This window comes from Stegodyphus dumicola, chromosome 5, assembly GCF_044657685.1.
Source record: "Stegodyphus dumicola isolate Sdum_Otavi_A_Nest chromosome 5, ASM4465768v1".
In the NCBI taxonomy this organism is placed as follows: domain Eukaryota; kingdom Metazoa; phylum Arthropoda; class Arachnida; order Araneae; family Eresidae; genus Stegodyphus; species Stegodyphus dumicola.
Window position 1 is genome coordinate 235575507 of NC_140772.1, and position 15543 is coordinate 235591049.

Sequence of the window (15543 nt, forward strand, 5' to 3'; positions counted from 1 at the left end):
TTCCATAATGCCGGAATCCCTTAATTCCAACTTCGAGGGGAAAATACTTGAGGCGTTAGGGAAAATTCAAAAGACTGGAATTCAATTATAGATAGAAAAATGGAAGAAAAAGTAGAAGATATTTATTTCGAATAGTTCTCACCGTTCTTTCCAATCATTCTTCAGTTCCTGACGTTCGAAAAATAATAAATCGAAATTTCTCCTTGTCAAAATGTTCATTTTTGCATCAGTTACTTTCTAATGTGTTCTGTAATAGGAGAGGTGATCTAGAAAAGATTGCTTTGAAACTAATTAAGAATAGATACAAAATTTTCTTCAGTGCCTCTTGAATTTATTAGGGAAATAATCGGATTTTATATCGAAAGTACGTGTGTTCATTGATAAAGAGTAAATAAGGAGGGGAATGAAAGCGAATTCATAATTTTCCATAACTGTCTAAAAACCGCTCGATTAAGCGGAATGCCATAATGAAAAATAATGAAACCGATATACACTTGTCGTCAATATTGCAACAAAAGTACTCAGGATAGTAAAATAATGCACAAAATTATTTTTTCTATTTCTTTCCTAAACTTTCTCTAGATATTCAATATAAATTGTATTTAACTCCTTTGAAAATTTCAGTATGGCAATTCATTGTTTGTGTCAAACGCATAGATTTGGTTTATATTTTAGAAATTTAAATTATAATCATGAAAACACAACTTGACAGCAAATATGTAGTTTATACTTTTTAAAAACTTTTATATACCATTAGCTATAAACTTGAATTTCAGTGGAGTTTTGAGGAAATTTGGCAAAGGATAGAGGTTAGAAAACTTGTTGTAGTCAGTAAGTACTGAAATTTTGAGTCTGTAATGAAATTCCTTTACTTGATTGACAATAGAGATAACTTTACTAGCGAATTTTTGGCAAGTAATTGGCTGATTAAGTTCAGATTCAAGTTATTTGCTACACGTTTTTTTTTTTTTTTTTTTTTTTTTTTTTTTCAAATAATACTGAATTTATTACTTGCTTTGTCAATCAGTTAATGCTTTTATTATCAACTAGCTGTTACCCGTCATGTGTTGCAGTGCTACTTCAATGAAAGAGTTTGCATTTTAATTGTTATGAAATTTGTTCTTTATGCGTATTTTGTGTCTTTCGACTGGCTAGTGTCACCTGATATCAAGGTTGATAATTGTTCGAGTGGTGAATTTAATTCTGATAATTTCACTTTTCTACCTGCGCAGCATATTCGTGATGCTTCCTGGGCCCACCAGCGGCCGAGCGGTAAAGTCGCTGAACACTGGTAGTTCGGTCCGAGTTCCGAATCCCGCGAACGGGCTGGCTGCATGGGCGTTTTCGTGGTTTTCCCCATGTACGAGTATACGTGTATACGAGCCAGTTGCCCTTAGAAGGTCCTCCACGAAGGCATCCCTCCCCTTAGGCAGATAGCCCTCGAGGCTTTGCCATAATTACACACACACACGTGATGCTTCCTTCTTATATCTGAAGATTCTGCAATACATGCATAATTTACCATCTTTCCAACTAGCAGACTTGAATGAAGACTGCAATCATAATTAGCATCGAAATAGAATATACCAAGATTTAAATCAGCATGTAGCTTTCGTCTGAATCGAGCAGGTAGTCGAATGTTTTCCAGTCTTGTTGCCCGTTGCTCGTCTGTTTCAGGCGAACGGGCTTGAGCAATGCGTACTCGAACGTTTTCCAGCCTTGCTTTCCGTTGCCTGATTGTTTATGAAGCTCGAGATGCTTTTTTTATTTGTTTCGTGTTTGACGTGTAGATTGAGCAATCAATTTTAGTTTTGGGGCATAATTAATTTCACAGTAAAAGTAATCAATCCTTTGTGACAAATATTACTGATTCTCTTTCAAAAAGGAAAGGAAGTGCATGTTATGCAATAACACGCATGTTAATTCGTGCATTTTAATAATGCGTAAAAAATTTAATATTTTACGCTTTGATGAACGATAACGCACTTTAAAATATTTTAACTTGGGCAGTTTCAACACATTTCTCTTAAATAGCCGACTTTGTTTATTAAATTATAGACATATTAATATAATTGTGTTTCCCGAGTGGCAATACATTTTTTATATCGCCTAGTTTTCTGATTAAATTTGAAACATATATATCTTACGCTTTGCAGAGTAGCAACACAAAGCTTTTAAATCGCTGAAGTTTTAATCAGAAGTTCATCCCTTTGCCTTCTCTCGACAAACTTCCAGTATTCAAGAGCACCATTAAATTTAAAAACTGCACAGAATTATCGCCCTCATTTTTCCGAGTGGCAACAGTGCTGACGTCCGTAACCAATGGCAATAGTGAAATATTATCAGCAGCAACGGATGTGGCTTTTTTATATGTTTTTAGACTCGATTCACATAAATCGAAAACATTTTAAGCTTTATTGCTTGTTTATGATTTATGACATTATTGTTTAACACGGCCGTGTGTTTTCAAAAATTGCGTAGAATTCTGTTGCTTCAAGTATTGGTTTAGAAAAATATACACATAATTTCATTTTCAATTACTGGATTGTTATTTTTATAAATTTTGTTTTCAGACTCGATGTATTCAATATAATTTTAAAATTTTGTCTACTATTTCGTACCAATATTACTTTGCAATTTTCTGCACTGCTTCAGCCTGTAGGGCTTGGACTGGTAAATACACAGAACACTTTTATTGTTTTTCTGAGATTCTTTTTTAAAATTTAAACTTTAATTTGTGTCTTCGCTTGTTCAGTAACAGGATGTTTTATTTATTTACTTCTTTCGTTGCACCAATCTTCTGATGACGACGCAGCGATTGATGCAAATATCATATTTCATTTTTGGTTTTGGCCTATTTTGCCTTCCCCCCATGTCTTGAAATCTGCCACTTTGCTTCTGTTTTTATCGGTTTTTGCATGTGATTTGTTCCGAATGGAATATGCAATCAATTTTAAGCATATTTTTTATTTAATATTTTATTTTACTTGCACTATTGCATTCGCTTCCTGCAGCTATCGGCACGCAATTGGATTAAGTTTTGAAATGGGTTTTAATGTCTGTTTATTAATATGTATACATACATATACAGAGATGGCCACCCAAATTGCAACACCAAGAAAGACAAGAGATATCACAACAAAACTTATTTAGTAGATAGCATGTTGACCAAGTATCAAATGATTACATTTATAGACTTCTGTAAATCGTGGTTCCTTCCAGAATCAATAGCCAGAGTAGCCGCCCCATTGCTGGAGATACCGCTGCCACACGCCTTGGCATTTATTCAAAGAGACTTTGGATGTGTTCTTGGGGTACAGACGACCAAGCAGCTTCCACACGTTGCCAAAGTTGATCTGGTGTGGCAGCTTGGGATGTAATCTGGGTCAATCGTTCAGCAACCATGGATCATATGCTTCGAATATTGTAATTCATTCCATTCGATTGTAACACTAATATCGATATTATAATTGTCGTATTGTAATGTACAGTGGCGCTACTTTGGTAGACAGTTGCACGGATTTTGGAGATTTTTTGGCGATTTTTCTTTTGGCGAGCAATACGACTTATGGTAAACCCATTGCTTGATAAGTTATTTATGGTAATCGATATTTTGTTGTCATTTTATTTAAAAAATAATGCGTTTTATTATGCATAAATTTTGTATTTTAAATATTATTTATGGCTTCTAAATACTAGAAATCAATTTAATTTTGCATTTGTATTTGAAAAAACATTTTATTGTTTATGATATTTTCCATAACATTATGTAGTGGATGATGTGATCAGTGACGTCACCTTACATTAAAAGCAATTGATTTTAATATCTATAAATTTAATCTAATGTTTTAAACATTATTTATGGCTGTTAAATATTAAAATAATTTTAATTTTGCATTTTTTAAAATATGATTTTATTATGAATTATTATTTAAATAATTTTAATTCTATGTGTGATGTAATTATCTCCCTGATTGGTTACTGACTATTTGTGCATTACCGCGCCATTTTAAAATTTTATTATTCATCTCTCCGAATTCCTTAGATTACATTTTTCAAATTTTTTTCATTGATATCTAAATTATGATTCCGATTTTTTTTGTGATACATATGCATATACGACAGGTTAAATACTCAAAAAAATGTAAATACTCTGTATTTTTCTTTTACTTTATAATTGTACTTCAATTTTTATTAAAAAAAATAATACACTGTTTTAAAAAAATTGCCGAATATTTATTGCCACATATGTTTTAATGTTAAATAATTATATCCTATAAAACTTATTTTAAAGGATTTGAATTTAAGTAATATTTTAATTATTTTAAATGTTGGATGATGTTTTTAATTCGATATTCAATTTACATAATATTTTAATACAATTAAACGTTGGCGCAATGTTTATATTCTATTTCTTTGCTTTATGAAAGTAATAATTTAACCTTAAGACACAATAACACGCCGAATAAATACTAATTCAGAAGTCAAACAACAAAAAGCAGCGTTATATTTACAAAATTTTCACAGGACTAGTTTCGATGGTTTTACCGAACCACCATCCTCAGCTGCAAAACCGCAAATGAACCGCAAAAACCGCATTTGCGGTTTTGCAGCTGAGGATGGTGGTTCGTTAAAACCATCGAAACTAATCCTGTGAAAATTTTGTAAATATAACGCTGCTTTTTGTTGTTTGACTTCTGAATTAGAATTTAACCTTACTTTAGCATTTTATACTCTTAGTAAATGTATTTATTTACATTTGCCAGCCATCTTAAAAAACAACGTTTTCAACAAAAAATTAATCTATTATTTTTAACGATATTAATTTTTTTAAAGTTTCGAATACTCTACTAAGCGTTAAATAGGTAAAAACAGCGTTTTTCAAGATGGCTGACGATTGTAAAAACTGCACCAATAATTGCGCCAACGTAAATCGCCAAAAATCCGTGCAACCGTCTACCAAAGTAGCACCCTTTTTTTACCCATTACGAGAATTATACAACAGCACTTGTACGCAAATTCCAATAACGAACAACTGCACGTTATATTTATAGCAGTAGACAGTGTCTGATGCAATCGAAGCATGAGGTAACACAATCACGAGCGAAAATGGTGCAATGTGTCAAAATACAGGAAAACAGCTACTGGTCTTAAAATTTTGCACGTGACTGTAAAGCTATTATACTTAAATTGCATAATAGCCAAAGCGTAAGATGTTTCAAACGACGTAGTTAACGTTCTTCAGTGATCATCATATACTCTATTAATATAAATAGTGAAAAGGGGTCTAATGCTATGTATTACCTATCTCAGTGCCTAGAAATTGTTTTGTGCTGCTAGACAATGAGTTTTTTACACATAACTGTAACAAAAAAGCGCTGTTTAGTTATTAGATGAAAATTTAGAATTTATTCTACTAGAACAAATATGCTTTTCGTTCGCTTAAGGGGGCTCATACACCTTAAACCCCTCATGATCTTGGAATATATTACTGTTGAGAGAATTGGGATATTTGATTAATTTTAAAAACAATTTCTTCCAACTTTTTACAGCTGACTACGTAATATAACTGCTTTGGGAACTAGTAACCAGAAAGTTTGTGTTGCCACAAATATTTTTGTAATTTAATCCGCTTTGTGAAAAACGTTTTCGCCATGTTTTCACCTCGCTCGCAGGATATTTTAAAAATGGCTAATGGTACATACTTGAAATTGGATGGAATTCTTTATATGGGCACTATTTTCTAACTGAACAAAAACTCTGATGAATATTTTAATATTAAAAAAAAATTATGTACGAAAACATTACAATTTTTTTTAATAAAATACATTTTATAAACTCAACGTCAAATAAAATAACAATTTAACATGAAATTCTTAGAATTTTCGGTTCATAATAGTTTGCAAATATTATGAAAGCTACATATTAAATGTGGAATTAAATTATGAACATAACGTTTTAAACTGTGCACAAAAGGTGGAAACATGACGAAAAATTGTGTCAGAAACCGTATTAAATTATAAAAATATTTGTGGGAACGCAAACCTTCTCATTACTATTTCAGAGAGCAGCTATATTATGTAGTCAGCTGTACAATGTTGGAAGTAATTGCTTTTAAAATAAATAAGTTATCTCAATTCTTGCAACAGTTAGATAATCGAAGATCTTGTGGGTTTTAAGGTGTATATGAGTCCCCTTTTAAGACATTTTGTTTCAATACCTAAGAGCTAAAGATTTTGAAGGAATTTTGGTTATTAATAAAAACAGAGGGAAAAGCTATCATCAAATCTTTCAATCAATCGAGTTCAATCAGCTACTTTTGGCACGAAAGTGTTGATAGAGCCTGACATTAAAGAAGAAAGGACCCATAATAGCGAAAAAAACGTCCCCATTCTTCTGCTTGGACGAACCATTCCGACTCAACGTAAAGTTACGATCGAGCATTTGAAAGAAATAATTTCTACCGCAAATTCAATGGCTCTTTCAAAAGTCTTAACGCGACAAGAAAAAGCATTTACTCCTAATGACACTCATGTCGAGAGTAAACGTGCCTGTTGTTATTACGCCACTTTTTTTAAAGAATATTCAGCAGCTTCAATGGCCCTCACGGGCGAAACCTGATAAAAAATGAAAGAGAAAAATTAAGTATGGCTTTTGTAGCGTCGTAAAGAATAACGTTTAGATTTCGCTCCACTTTAGATTTTTTTTATTTATTCTTTTACTATTTTGTGGTTAAAATGTTGAATAAAGTGAATTGATTTTTTTCTTTTTTCACACCTTTTTCTTTAGATAGATCCAAAACTCTTTATCATTGACACCTAATGGAGCGCAAAATAGCTTTCCCTAAAAGTAATAAAGGAATTTTTTCATCGTGCTGTTCACAAATGTTAACATCGTGAAATTGTTCCTGTATATACTTTTAATAATAATACATAGTCATAAATGCTTATTTTAAAAAGAAATAAAATTTCACGTGTTGCAAATTATTTTCTTATCGTGCATCTCAGCACTAAATGTCGATTTTTTTAAATTTTTTATTGGTTTTAAATATCATGCCATTAATTTCATCTCCACTTTTCTAATCATAGTGTATAATTTAGATTTTAAAAGTTGTAGAAATAAAATTTATCCTTTTTCAATGAACCATTAGCATTCAAGATGAACATAAATTTAAATCTAAACTTGCAATATATCGCTGCGAAAAGGCGGTTATCAAAGGTAGGTTAGAGCTATATATATATATATATATATATATATATATCCTGCCTATACGCGGAAAGAGTAGTATTGTCTCGAGTTCAGAGATTAGCTAGAGAGTAATCGACCGAACTGAGAGCAGTATGTTAGTGAAGCTTAGTGTTTCTTTGATGCTGGAGAAGTGAAAAATGAGCAATGCCCTCACCGGGACTTCTTGTATACGCCCTGAGTTTGCTACCGTTACACGACGAAGGCATGCAGAAAGGTAGAAACTACGTTGTAGAGACATTAAGATTTTTTGGAAACAAGAGAGATGAAAATCGCCGGGAATCGAACCACGGACCTCTGGAATACCGGCCCAATGGGCAGAACCACTTCTCCACGCAGGCACGCTAGGAAAGCGGGAGAAATACCTTATATACTCCCCTTTTTTAAAGGGCGACTAGGGTTTTAGGGAACCGAGTCGCCAAATCCTGGGTGTGGAGAGTCATTTTCCACAACCCTTTTAGTTCGGTCGCCACTGCTTTAGGACATTAGGAATTTTTGAAAGCAAGAGAGATGGAAAATTAGAAACCGCCTTCGCCGGGAATCGAACCACGGGACCTCTGGAATACCGACCTAGTGTGGAGAACCACTACACCACGAAGACACGCTAGGAAAGCCGGAGAAATACCTGATAACGTTATAAGCTGTCTTCGCCATTATAGCCTGAAGGCTGTGTTCCTGGTTGTTTCAGAGTGCTTATCGTAATTGTTTGATGACTGTAAACGAGTCTCTGAAACTCTTTTCTGTGCAATAGTGGCAAAAAAGTTGCTCTTTGATTCTTCATCAAGTTTTATCATCAACTACTCCAAATCCACGAACTCGTACAACGCAACAATATAAAACAATAAAATAATGAATCAAAACATTACAGTATCATTCCGAAGAGTTAAAAAGGCCAATACTGTTAAAAAATAACACAATTTTAATTGAAGTTTCAAAATCCAGATTTTTCATCCAAACATGCAGCATTATTAGCCAACAAAGAACAACACCATGTCTTTAAATGAATGCGAGTTAGTTTAAAAGTTGTTACTGATATTTGTGCTAGTGCTCATTTGTTTAAATTATAATCAGTTCAAGCCCACAGAATTCCTCGTGACAAGGAGCGCAATTTTACGCCTGTCGTTGGCAACAGTCTTGAGCACTTTACAAGTGTGAGTGCGATTTAGCTCAGTTTCGCAGCCAATTTTGATGGAGAGCAACCCACGGGGGGGGGATGTCCATGCGTGTCCCACCCTTCTCCCCTTTCACTATTTCACCATTCTCCCCTTTCACCGAGGTATTTCGGCTCGCACCTTATTTAGAAGGCCCCCATGCCGCACGGACACTATACGGTTACAAACATCCATTCCTTCTCCGGCATTCGAACCCGGGATTTTCGGCACGGTTAGCCACACTAACCACTATACCGGTTGGGCGACTTTTACTTAGAAATATCAGGAAACTATAATATGATTCAACTTTATTTAGAGGAAAAGAAAGAGAATTTTCCACTTTCAAAATCTTTTCAATTCAGTTCCAAGAAAGCTTGCGATTTTTTTTTTTTTTTTAAATTTTAGTTCATCTTTAAAATAATTTATATTGCTTCTCAATCAAGTAAATAATATCTGTAAAAAATAGAAGTCTTCTGTGCATTACTGTTAATTGTTTGTATGTTTAATTGAATATGGCGGAGAATACGAGGAAGATCTGATAAAAACAGCGGTGTTACGAAGCGAATAACGATACTAATGCGTAGTTCGACAGGCTAGTAATAACTTGACGATTCTTGTTCGAACGCTAATTTTGTTTCGACGAATATGCATCAGTGGTAAATTTGATCTTCATTTGGTTACAAAAAATTCATGACGATATCTTTCATTTATATTTAATGAAAACACCAAATATATCTCAGCAATACACATACATCGCAATGGCGAACCACAGTTACATAATGTAAAAAACACAGAATTCTTTTGGCGTAACAGCGCCCTCTATACTATGAAAAGTTCCAACACACCCCACCTGTGCTCTTTTAAGAACACATTAAATTTACATATGAATAATAAGCGGAATATCTATCCAGAGGACATTCTTAGGACCGTGACTAGCATTTATGTTAAACGTGGGGAAAACTGCGAAAAATCCCACGTAGTTAGTTCCTTTTCTATATTGGGTAGGATTATCTAATTTACCACAAAGCACTCCAGGGTGATTTGCCTAAAGTCTCTATCACATATGCTTCCGCTACGTGGGAATGGATGTCGAAACGGACATTTCTCAGAACCCGCACTTTCTAGGAAACCCACGTAGCTAGGTTACCATTTTCACTTATTACAAAGGATTGAACGCCAAACAGTAATCTATTATCCCTCAGACTGGGATCGCGTGATCCTCCAGAAGCAGAACTTTTGTCTGATTGGCTGATCTCTGAGCGGTACAAGAGCTGCAGATGGTACATTTTCCGGGAAGTTTCAAAATATCCCACTTAAGCGGGACATGGTTCCCATAGCTAGGAGGGGACTTCGCTTCCAGTGGAGATTTTTCTTCTAGAACCTTTCCGTTTAAACCAATGCTACAAGAATCTCGTTTTTCTAGTTCCATCCTGCAGGGACCGTCTCTAGATGTGATAACCTAATAAAGGAACTGCCGCTTTCATAGATCAGATTTTAAGTGTATTTTGCTCCTATTTCTGAGTCGCATGCAGTAGAGTCCACGATAGCTAACACGCGACCAGTTGTTCGCTGGTATTGTGAACTCGCGTGGAACTGTCTACAGTGTTTGTGCTGCAAGGCTCCTCTTTTCTGGAAATCAGGATGGAATTATGATTTAGTCAGTACAAGTTCATAAGGGTCTAGGTCTTTCTGCCGTCGCCATTTCACTATGGTCGTTTCGTCTTCGGGACAATTCGCCGTCGGGATGTTTCGCCGTCAAGGCATATTTTCCTTTACATGACTGTACTTTATCTTGTCGTATTATACTTATATGAAATTTCTTTAGTTTAATAATTCTGTTTACCTTTTGTATACTTAATAAAGGTACTGTTAATATATATAGTTATGCCACCCAGTCGGTATAGTGTTTAGGGAAGCTGACTGCGATACCGAAGGGCCTGGGTTCGAATCTGGGGAAAGGCATGGTTGTAACTGTCCGTCCCTTCATAGGAAAGGCAATGGTGGCCCACCTATTAGGTGCCTCCATAATAAAGAGACCACCACATCTGGACTTGTATAGATTAATAGACTGTGTTACACTGTAACTGTTCACAATCTACCATTGGAAAAAAATATATGTATAGTTATGATATAAAGAAATTACACATAGTTAGTTGAAAAATTATGTCAATAGCAAAGAAAATTGGAGCTAAACTTCCGATAACAGAAGTTTTATTACCGATTTTAAAATTATGTGGGCACAATGTTTACATGATTCGTCAAACTTCCTTGAAATTTTAATCGGCTAGCTCCGAGAAATCTCTCGTACAAGCCTGAAATTCACATTTTTAAGAAATCAGAATGGAAAACGGAATAACTTTGGAATCTTGTCAGCACCGAAATTAATATGTCATGAGTAGCGGTGTATTTGTATAAAACTGTACACAAACACATTTTATATATTATTTTACATAAAATGTTTATTAAATTAAATTAAATTATTAAACTAAAAACGGCTGGCGGCGAAATGGCCGCGGTATAATATGACAATGCGAAATAAAAATCAATTCAAAGATCGAAAATTCAAAAATTTTCAAAGATCGAAAATTCAAAAATTTTCAAAGATCGAATTCATCATTTGCATTTATTGTGAAAGGTTTCATCTTTCATCTTCAAATGGCCACTTAATGTTTTATATATATATACAGAGAGAGAGAGAGAGAGGAAACCCTAAGTTTTCTCGACACGCCACTCCTTCAAGAATTTCTCAATTTTTTTATCGAAGACTATCGTAACATGCAATTATGATCCGGTGATAAAAACACAAATGTCATTTTTATATTAAATAGTTTAAAGTGCTTATTTTTCTTTAGGTTACGTATAATTCCATTTAATTTTACAAATTTTAGTACTGATATAGTAATTTTCAACGAAATATTCTATAATACAAATGGTACTAATAGTAGGCATAAAAATCATATTATTAATAAAAACATAAATCGTATAATTGATAAATCTTATATAACTCTTACTTTTAAAAACATTAACATCATGTAATGTTTCAGAACAATATGTACGATCTCACATTGTGAAGATTTTTCTGTTTATGCAAATATGGGTACAGGGTATGGGACAGTAATTTTCATTACTAATTAATACTCATTTACATATATTTCATTGACACTCATTTATATAATTTACATGGATTTCTAATTGAAAGCAGCAGTCTTTTCTTTTATAAAGTCATTTTTCTTTTTCAAGGGAGGTAGAAAGAATTATTATTTAAATTATATAAATTATCATATATTCATCAGTAATTTGAAAACAATGTTCAGTAATTTTTATTCAGAACCGTAGTTTATGATACTTAGACCGGGTCTCAAAATAATTCCTCTTTTGACAGTTTGACTATCAGAGACGTTTTACTTTGCAAAGGCAAAAATTCAGATGACATATTGGAATAAATTTGCTTCTAATACTAATAATATTTCCTACTTGCCCTCAATTCTAATTTAAAGTTATTATCTTAGATTCAATTATTTCGAATAAGAGAAACATAGGCAGCAATAACTGACGAACTTTCTAGTCCCTAATTACGATCCCTCGGGACATTTAGTGAGCTGACTTATGTAAAAGTGATTTATATGACCTCTTTAGAACTGTTTGTTACTGCACCCCACTAGCTGTTACGAACGTACAGCCCCCGTGCTTCCTTTGTTGACTCAATTTATGATCAAGTTAAGTCTCTTTGTTAGCTTTGTTAGCGGCCTTGTTAAGAGATATGGCTTTAGTCCCGGGTGGAAGGTTTTGAAAGATAACTCGAAAACTGTCATAGAAAATGAACGAGTCTGGTTAAATGACATTTCATTGCAAAGGATGAGTTATAAGAGAAACTGAAAGAGTGTGATTGTGTTATTTTATATTGAATTTTCCTTCTCGAACAAATTCATATCCTGAGTAGGTGAATAAAATATAATTTAGTTTCTTTCAATTTATTAAAGTCGGTAATAGTATATTAAAGAATAGTCACCAACATTACGTAATGAGATTATGGCTCCATTTCGTATCCTATTCTATTTTACATTTGCCTCAACAAAATATTTATTTACAAAGTTTTTAGAATGCAATTTCCATTACATATTGTATACTGCTTCATTTTATTTTCTTCTGTATCATAAAATGTTCATAAAACCCTTAGATATTCTTTTTTCACTGAGAGTTTAGAAACTATAAGGTACTTGAAGTTGGCGGAGCCCGATCCACCTATTTTCTTCCTCTTTTCAGCATGCCTTCGTAGTGTAACAGTAAGCACATTCGGCGCGTATTCGAGAGATCCAGTTTCGAGAGATCCGGCGAGGGCATTGCATGTTTCATGTCTACAGCATCAAAATAACCTAATGAGCCTACAGTCGCTTTCGAACTAAAAGGTGGTAAATGATGATTTTTCACCACTAGGATTTGGTGATTGGGTCCCCTAAACCTCAGTCGCCATTTAAAAAGCGGAGTATATAAGGCACCAGACGTGGGCCCAGATCTATCCACCTATTTTCTCGCTCCTTTCTGCGTACCTGTGTCGTGTAACGGTTAGCACACTCGATGAGTATTCGAGAGGCCTAGGTTCGAGTCCCGGTGAGGACGTGGCTCATAGTTCATTGACTCCTGCTTGAATATAACCTCATGACTCTACAGTGGTGTGAGACTAAAATGGGGTGTATGCTGATTCTTCACCAACAGGATTTGGCATTTGGGTCCCCTTATCCCCAGTCGCCCTTTAAAATGTAAAGGTAAAAGTATGGGGACACCAGCGATGTACCATAGGTCAACTGGTAATACCTTCCCATACCAACTCTAAAAAAAAAAAAAAAAAAAAAAAAAAAAAAAAAAAAGGGGAGGGATTGCAAGTTTTATAAAAATTTACACAGACTGAAGCTTTCCAAAAGGTCTGGAGTTTGCCTATTGTGGTACATCATGCAATCCCACAGTACGCCCTGCATCCAGTATTTAGATCTCTGTCAAGTGTAAGTCCACATACTGCTTAAACTTAGCGAACTTTTACATGCTGTGATTACGGACAAAATGGCTTCGCTCGTGAACTTTATAAACTGCAATAAACCAATATATCTGAAATAACCCATGGACACCCACATCTTTAGCATTATTATTACAATTCATTTTAACGTTCCCATTACTAATTATAATTATCTCGTTATGTTTATCTGTTTATTAATTATGTTTATCTCCTATTTTTGTTGCACCAAATCAGTTGTTCAATTTATCTTGTGAATCTGAAATTATATTCCGACTATTTTGTAATCTACTTATGTCCTACAGTCGCCCTTTAAAAGGGAGTATATAAGGTATCAGAACTGGGCTCAGCCCGACCCACCTCTTTTCTCCCTGCTTTCATGGTGTAACGGTTAATAGACTCTGCGAGTATAGGATAGGTCCAGTGTGGAGACCCGGGGAGGGCATTACTCATTTTTCATGTCTCCTGTCTGAAAATAATCTGATGACTCTACAAAATAAATGATTAAACTTCATGTTTGTAAGTATGTCTAATCTATATGCTCTTAGCCAGTATCTAGTACAGGAATAAAGAAACGATTTTCTGGAAGATAGTAAGAATTTTAGCCTTCACAAGCCAATTAAAAAGAATTAAATCTGAATGCTTTCAGATTTCATATTTTTAACGTTAAAATACGCCCAAGGATGCGTTTTTTAACGCTTTGTGTGTTACCTTTATTTATTAAGTGTCACGTTCTTTTAACTTAAACCACATATAATTCAATTCAACAGCAATATCAGAAAATATTTAAAAACAGCATATTTTTAAAATTTGCCATAGACAGTCTAGAGCGCTGGAGATAAAAATATTATAAAAATGTTCCGTACAGTGTTGCCATTGCTCTGCTTGAAATCGTTGACTTTGTTCATCAAAATTCATTAACGTTTTAAAAATATGAAATAGATAATAAACAAATTCGAAATTCGGGCATCTAGGTATCCATGTTCGGGTGGATTACTAAGTTATTCAAATTTTGATGGCTCTAGGTACTTTTTTTTTTTTTTTTCACAACGCGAGAAACATATATACATCCATGAAGATTCTTCGTTATTTAATTTGTTTCAATATAGTACAGGGATATAACGTTCCGGGCAACAATTTGAAAAGCGAAACGGGCATTTATAGTGAAACAGCGCAAAATGTCGGTTTGAAAGTAATTGTTCTTCTGAGCTACCTCACGTTTAGGCTAAAATATTTCAAAATTCTTTTAGTAAGTAATATTTTTACATGACATTTTAACATTTACACATAGTTTGCTGATTATTACACAAAAAAGAAATAAAATGTTTCTATTTATTATTAAACGTATTGTTGCGTGCGTACAAGTTCGTAATAGGTTGAATGCACCCAGAACCGATGATAGCTTAATAACACTTATTTTCACAAAATAAATGCTTTACAGTTCTGCAACCTTTCACAAATATACTTGTATAGCTCTTTTCAGTACGACAGAGTAGAATCAGTAGTTATCTCTTTAAACTACGTTAAACAGGTGTGTATGGTGTGTATTTAATTATGGCAAAGCACACTAGGGCTATCTGCCTAAGGAGATGGATGCCTTCGTGGAGGACTTTCTAAGGAAAACTGGCTCGTATACACGTTACACATGGGGAAAACCACGAAAACACCCATGCAGCCATGCCCGTTCGCGGGATTCAAACCTCGAACCGGACTACTAGTGTTCAGCGACTTTACCGCTCGGCCGCTGGTGGGCCTACGTTAAACAGAATGCAATGCAAAGTGCATGTGAAGAGCGAAGCTCGCACGGAGATCTAACTGTTAGGTAAAAAATTTAGAACTCTTGCTTTCTCCGCGCTTATGTAGTTTTCTTCGAGCCGCCAAGAATTCTGTAGTACCTTCCATTTCTCGAAATTACTGGAAGGCATATATAGTTATACTTACATATATGGGCTTGATACGGGTATAGTTAAATATAGGGCGACATATACTCTGCCAGGAGGGTCGGGCTGCATCCCTCATATCATAGTAGTAGTAGTAGTAGTAACGGAGGACGTGGGCACCATCCCTCTACCATTACGGTTAATCGGTTCTGCCCATGTCCGCCCTTGTCTAGTATTTTTCAATAATTCTTAAATCTTTGCA